The sequence below is a fragment of the Nuphar pumila genome, chromosome 11 (genome assembly GCF_984573655.1).
Source record: "Nuphar pumila chromosome 11, dmNupPumi1.hap1.1, whole genome shotgun sequence".
Lineage (NCBI taxonomy): Eukaryota > Viridiplantae > Streptophyta > Magnoliopsida > Nymphaeales > Nymphaeaceae > Nuphar > Nuphar pumila.
Window position 1 is genome coordinate 109,592,105 of NC_143259.1, and position 8,004 is coordinate 109,600,108.

Consider the following 8,004-nt stretch of genomic DNA (forward strand, 5'->3'; position numbering starts at 1 on the left):
CAGTGACTTGTCACTTGGCTCATCCTTGAGTGACTTGTGACTTGGCTAGGTCAATTCGGTGACTCACTAGGTCTTGTTAACTTTCTATTTTATAATATATATATATATATATATATATATATATATATATATATATATATTAAGTATATTTTATAGTATAATACCAATATATTATAGATAATATGCACTGCATGAAATTTTTTATAATATGTTTAATGTATAATTTTATTAATATATGTATAACTATATTTTTTATAATATATGTATATATATATATATATATATTATATATATCATATAATATATAATTATATAGAAAACATATTATATATGCAAATATATGCATGACTTGGCTGAGTCATGAGCAAACTTGGCCAAGTCATGCTAAAACTCGGCTGACTTGGCCGAGTTAACCTATGACTCAGCCGAGTTTTGTACAGAGCTATTTGTGTTAAGGTTTTTGACCCAGTAACTGGGCAATCCAAGCCAAGTAAACCAAAATCAACAAGTTGACCCGGCAAGTTTTCAAACTATAGTTTGAATACCTCAAGCATAGTATTTAGGGATGCAAACTGACCGGATCCACTATAGAAGTTTTCTATTTGTGGGTGTACCGACCCGATATGAATCCGACTTTCCTATGTATTTAGCTGTTTTGGATCCAATACGTTTGCATTGGTATTCAATGCTAGGTCTGGCATGGGCCCCACACCAAGCCCGAGGTCACTCAAACTGTGGATCTCAAATCCTTGATCTGTAATATATATATATATATATATATATATATATATATATATATATATATATATATATATATATATAGTTAGTTAGTTAGTTAGTTAGATAGTTAGAGAGAGAGAGAGAGAGAGAATGGTTTTCTAGCCCAACCAGAGAACGAAACGAGTATTCAAGTGCACCTATGTGTTTTGTAATAATAAATAATTTCATAGCTGTCTATCAACCCCTAAATGCAGGCACCAATATCTGACTTTTGTGCTAGGGGTTGGGTGGAAGGGCAGCATGGAGTTATGGACCCCCCCGACCCACTTCCCATCAAATCACCTTTTGTGTTGAAGAGTTGCTAGGAGACATGATCTAACCAAGTAAATCCTCAAAGGGTGTGAAATTATTGCACACAACTAAAGATTAAAAAAAAAAAAAGGCCTTATAATGTCTCTAGTCCTAACTTTAGTGCATGTCAACTTTTCACCTTTCCCAACAAAATGAATTGTAATGATAGGCAGGATTAGTGAAGTGGTTTCATTATACCAAGCTCGATTATGAAGCAAATATTTAAAAAAGACATCACTAATGGAACTTGCCATCACGTGAATTATTGGTTTTTTAGCTCGAGGTGGAACTGATGGGAAGACACGTATGTAATTCTTTAATTGAGTTTGCATCAATGGGTGTGCTTTTTTTTTACCGTTTAGATGATACTCAAAACCCAGTTTTAAACTGAGTTTTGTGCTCAAAAATCAAGTTTTTGTGTCTTTGGGTGACACCTAAATTTGGTTTTCAACAAAGTTTTAACAAAACTTGGATAAGTTAGAAAAGCCCCCAAACCCCCCCCCCCCCCAATACCATATGCACACCTCATTTTGACAAGGTCAAAACCCTGTTTTGATCAAAAATTCATTTAAAAAAAATAAACAAAAGGAGACCAGATGTCAGGGTACTCTCTTTTCTTTTCCTCTCCTCCCTCCTCTTCATTGTCATGGAAGAAGAAAGAAGCAACTGTGTGCACCCTCTCTTTCTCTAGTACATTGTCACTACTCTCTCTCTCTCTCTCTCTCTCTCTCTCTCTCTCTCTCTCTCTCTCCTTGTTGTTGACTCTTCTAAACTATCAGAAATCGAGGGCATTATTGCGATTTTAAGGGTGCGTGAGTTTTGTAAGAAAGGAGAGATCACAAAATGCAAGAAACAACGTTGGGACCCTTTAATTTTCTCTTCTCTTTTTACTTTTTTTATAATTCTTTAATTTTTATTTTTATTTTCTTGTTTTTTCTGTACAATGTTGATACCCATATTATTGTTGTTTTCTAAAAATTATATGGATGAAAAACAAAATCTGTAGTTGGAACCCAAATGAGTGATCTTTTCTTTTTTTCTTTGTTGTTCTTTCGCTAAATATAAGTGTTGTGATGAAATTGATGTCTATTTCTTTGCATATAAATAAGTTGGTGTTGTCCTTATCTCTTCTTTTTGTTTAAAATGCATCGAATTCTAAAATTTCTCAAGTTAAACTATGGTGATACTTGGTTTGCCACATATCTTTTATATGTGTACCTTAGTTAGCAATAGTATTAAAATTTGAAAAGAATACAAATAATAATGAAGAAAAAATAATAGATTTTAGTGATTGCTAGAGATTTTGTTAGTTAATTTTTTATTGAATGCTCATATTTTATTGCTTAGATGTTTACATAGGTAAAGTTGTTGCATTAATATTACTTTTACATGTTAATCTCATATACTATTCGGTATTTATTTGAGATTTTTTATTTCTTATTAGTTGTTGCTTCATCAATCAATTATTTTTTATTTATTTATATTTTTAGATATTTTTTAAAGTTTTTTTTAATTTAAAAAAACATTTGATGCTTACGTTTTACGCCTAGAGACTTACACCTGGATTCAATTTTTGGTGGAGCACCTCGCTACGCTTCAACGTTTTTCGCAACATTGACCCTGTTTTTCGCAACAATTGACCCCACCTGTTTTTTGTCTTTCTTTTTTCTTTTTTATGACTAAAAACCTAGAAACTTTGGTTTTTGGTCACCTAAACAGCTCAACAACGCTCGTTTTTAGCAAGCCAGGTTTGTGGATAACCTGGTTTCAGGCAAAACTTGGCTTGCCATACACCAGGTTTTAGTCCCAATCATCCAAATGGGCCCATTTGTGTTTACAAATAGAATATGACGTTAGTAACAAATTATTACCAAGGTTAGCCAATAACTAAATGAGTTTGTATTTTTATGGGTAATTTACATATGGGCACCTATGGCAAAATTTATGTTTAATCGCCTCAAGTTTTAAATATTTTAGATGCTTAACCTTTCAATAAATTTCTCAGTTAACCACCTCAGTTGCTTTTTAATTCACTTAACTGTAGCGAATTTTTTAAAATAATATTGAGAGAGAGAGAGAGAGAGGACAAATGGTTCAAGTAACTAATTAGCAAGTTCTTGTAAGAGTAATATTGTTACCCAGATACCAACAAGGGCTCCCCTTTTCTGGTAGGAGCAGCTAGTGCAAGTCACTTTTGTGTTGGGGCATTGCAGGTTCAAAACCCAATGGTATAGTTGTATAACTAGCAGGGTCTGCCTAACCCCAGCTTGCCTTTCTAAAAAAATTGTTACCTAGATATATGTTATACCCTTGCCGAAAGGGGTGTCAACTGGTCGGGTTTGGTTAGGACCCAGGTGGAACCATATTTGGACCAGATTTTTGGGTATGGTATTAGATCCAAACCTGAGTCTAATCAGGTCTACTATAAGAAAAATTATACCCAGACCCGGTAAGAACTACAAGAACCAGACCTGGATCATACTCGATAAAATAATATTTTTTTATTATTTTTACATTGAAAATTTTACCATTCTTAATAGGAACTTGGGTCGGGCCGACTCTGGTATAAAATTTCACAAACTATACCTGGGTCCAAGTATTAATCGGACCTTCAAGTCCAGACCTGAGTCTTAATCGGGTCTTTAATTTGTCACCATAACCGGACCCTATAGGATTTGGTAGGGTCGGGTCTGGGTAAACCCGACCCGTTAACACCCCTACTTGCCGATATGCCCTAATCATTGATGGTAAAGTTGGTAACTTGTTGATTAAGTTAATAAAAGTAGCACTTGTTAATGAGCTAAGGGCTCAGAACTCCAAGCCACACACGGGAGGTACTTTTGCCATTCAAAAGAAAAAGGTTCTTGCCCTCAAAAAATGTGCTGCATTTTTCCAATGCTTGCAAGGGAACCGGTGCAATTATTCAGCTCAAAAAGCATCTAATCATAGGTATGCTTCCTTAGGGTGTCAATGGGTCTAGTTTGACCTATATCTGACCCGTACCAAACCCTATAGAGTCAAGGTTTAATGATAAATAAGAAGGTCCGATTATAATTTGGGTTGGACCTGAAGGATCCGATTAATATATGAATTCCAGTATGTTTTGTGAAATTTCATACCAAACCCCAAGTTTCAATTAAAATCCAAAAATTTTCAATGTAGAAAAAGGATAAAAAAAACATTATTTTACCGGCTATGGTCCGAGTCTTGTTCATATAATCTTTATAGAGTCTCGGTATGGTTTCTCTTATGGTGGGTCTGATTGAACCCGAATCCAGACCTAGTACAATCATCTCAAATCGGGTTTGGGTCTGGTTCTACTTGGGTCTGAACCTGATCCATTGACACCCCTATGCTCAATGACAATAAGCCTGTGTATCCGGCGGATTAGGTCAGGTCAATGTTTTTAAAATCAGTTCACTAGATGAATCGGTTTTTTTTAAAAACCAAAGCATCAAATCAAATAGAATTGTTTTGAAACTGGAATTTTTTTATTAAAAATCAGAAAATACACACAAAAAAAATTGCCTGGTTCTTTGCCGACTCTACTTCAAATCGATTGATTTTGGTTGATTCGAACCAAAATAGATCGATTTTGAAGGGTGGTTGAATCAACCCCTGCTTCAAAACGCCTAAGGGCCAATTCAAACCGATTTTGACAACATTGGGTCTGGGGCATAGTTAGCAAAACTCTGTTTAAAACCCGACCCTTTTAATTAAACTTTGAAAATGAAGAAACACCTGAAACTTCAGCTTTTTCAAAAAAATCAGCAAAAAAAAAAAAAAACATTCTTTTGAGAGAAGCGTTCAGAACACAAAAAATTATGTTTAGACAAATACTTTTCAAAAAACCTAAATTACAGATCCAATTGAATCAGATTTTTGGTTTGGATCACAATGATTCTTGAAGCCCAAACACATAGTTCTTGGATAACTTTTTTTTTTCATGAAAATTTTTCATGTATATGTCCCTTTTTTACCTTTTTAACTAAAACAGAATTAAACCCATATGTATTATTTTCCATACAGTACCATCATTTTTTATTTATTTTTTTGCCCAAGGAAAAAGAAAAAACGTCACTGGCGATACATTGGCAGGCCTCCGGTTGAGAAAATTCTTGAGGCACCCCCTAGCCACCAAAGAGTATACCCAGCTTCCACCTTGCAGCAAGATCCCATGGTTTCGAACTTGTGATGTCAGTCAACTTAGTGACCTTCATAAGTCACCCCTATTAGATGAGCAAAGCCCTCGTGGGCTACTTGTCTGACATTTGTGTGTGATAATTTCACAAAATAGTCATACTTTAGATTTGGAAGACAAGGAATGTAGGGAGAACTCAATTGTAGCTTGAAGCAGTGGCGGAGCCAGGGGTGGGCATGGGTGGGCGGTCACCCACCCCAGAATTAGAAACCTAGTCAAAATATGATACGACTCGGGTCTTCTTCTTCATTCCGCACGATTTGGTGGTTAACTTTTTCCTTGTGAATGCTTGTCGAAGAAGATCACAGCAGGGTGGTGCAGGAGTGGAGATCAAGCCTCCCTGCGATACAGAGTATCCTATGGCACCCAGACGCAGGAGACGGTGGACATGGGATGGAGCCAGCCGAGGGAGTTGCTCTGCCTCATGCTGTGGCGAGGACCGTCCCCTCCGAGAGGGAGCTGAGGAGGCACCTCAGTTGGAAGACCTTCGGCTTGCTGCTGGATCACCACCGAGAAGGAGGTGGCTCAACTACCGAAACAGGCTTTCGATCTCAATCTATGATCTTCACCACCATGGAGGCTTCGAGCCATTGCGCCACCGATAGAGGTCGATCATCACCACCCGAAGTCTGCCCACCCAACGAAAAACTTCTGGCTCCGCCACTGGTTTGAAGTAGGATTGAAATAACTACTCTTGGTAGAGTGATGAACAATATGGAAAATGGGTTGCCTTCTCAACTATTGAGATTACTAGGAATTGTTAGATCTAGGGAAAGAAGCTTAAGAATGACCAACAGGGGCTCCGCTTGTCTGGTAGGAGCAGCTAGTGCACGTCACCTTCTGTTAGGACGTTGCAGGTTCAAAACCCAATGGTATAGTAGTATAACTGGTAGGGGTCTGCCTAACTCCAGCTTGCCTTTCAAAAAAAAGCTTAAGACTGATTCTATCTAATGGCCTAGACCTGATGGATTTTCCAATTGAATTATTCAAATCCATCCAGTAGGCGTACAATAAAGAGCTAGTGCAATCAATTTAATGATTTTTTATTTTTTGTTTCTTTGATAGGAAAGCCCCTGTGGGGTTCGAGCTCAAGACCCCAGTTATGATAGTACAACCTATCAATCCAGCTATCTCATTGAACCCAGACTATGAGGAGGCGTTTGTTGCACTCTCAGTCCCACTCAACGGAAGTCTCTTTCTTTTGAAAAGGGACACTTTGAAAGGAAAGTGCTTCCTTGAGGAGGAGGTATGAACTCATTTTGACAGGAAAGCTCCTTTTTGCATTTAACCATATATTTTTCATAGACATGTTTGTTTCAGCCTTTGTAGAAAAGATGTCCTATTTCCTATGAAAGGGAGTCTCTTTCATAAGAAAGGGCATGAAACAAACGCCCCATCCCGTAGGCCTACCATTGTTTTCCAATTCTAAAGTATATGTATTGAGACAGAAAACTGTGAGAGGTGAATAAATCCATTTTAATCCTCATCCCTCTGCATTGGTGAAGAAAAGATACATACGTTTTGGTCAATATTGCAAACCGAGTAATTGTAAGATGAATTCTTATTTCTTTTAACTTTCCGCGAGAACCTGCATTAAGTGATTTACAAAATCATCACAATTTGCATACTAATGTTCACACAAGTCTTCCAAGTGTCAATGTTGTCATCAATTGCAAGATAAAAGCAGCACCTTATTCTAGAAAATGAGTCTCCCACATGGTCGTTTAGAAATGGCTCACATGTTATCGACTCAAAACCTGCCCATACCAACAGGGGCTCCGCTTGTCTGGTAGGAGCAGTTAGTCCACGTCACCTTGTGTTGGGACGTTGCAAGTTCGAATCCCAATGGTATCATTGTATAACTTGTAGGGGTCTGCCTAACCCCACAAGCTTGGCTTTTAAAAAAAATACTCAAAACCTGCCAACAAGGGCTCCACTATCTGATAGGAGTAACTTGTTAATGTCACCAAGTTGACAGGATATCACAAGTTAGAAACCACAGGTAGCATCCCCTGCCATAAGGTGGAAGCTTGGTGTACTTTCCAAAGGGCAGAGGTGAGAGATTGCCCTTTGATTTACGGGAAGCCGAGGAGGAATTAGTAGCAGGTTATCAAACTGAATATTCAGGTATAAAATTTGGTTTATTTTATGTTGCTTCTTACCTAAATCTACTAGTTTCTTCATTATTCTTAACAATTCTGTACTTGGGCGGGTGGAATCTTTCTATTCCATATATACCAATTACTGAACTTTTCGAAAAAAATCAAACTAGTGAAGTCTTTGGAACAACAATTAGTCTCCTCATTACATGAGACATCAAGAGTTTTACCAACCAGAGGACCAGCCGATGTTCTGTTGTTGATTAGAGGACACAGGAGACCTCAAGTGTTTTACCAACCAGAGGACCAGCCAATGTTCTGTTGTTGATTGGAGGGTTTTCTCCTTGGACCATTCAAAAGAAAAAAGAAAAACTCAAAGCCTAACATAGGCTCGTTTGGCTATAGAATTGCACATTATTAAACATCTTATAAAAATGACATGAAATGGTTTAAATTTCCTTCAACAAAAACACAGTGCAACTTTTTCTCAAAATATTTTTACTTTTATGCAAGAGTTATTTTGGAAACTTTGTCAGAATGATTATTCCGTTTCAAAAGTACCAATATCGCTTTAGGGAGGATGCAGATTCCATCCCAAAAACTTAAAGAAAAATTATCTAATAAAAGGAAAAA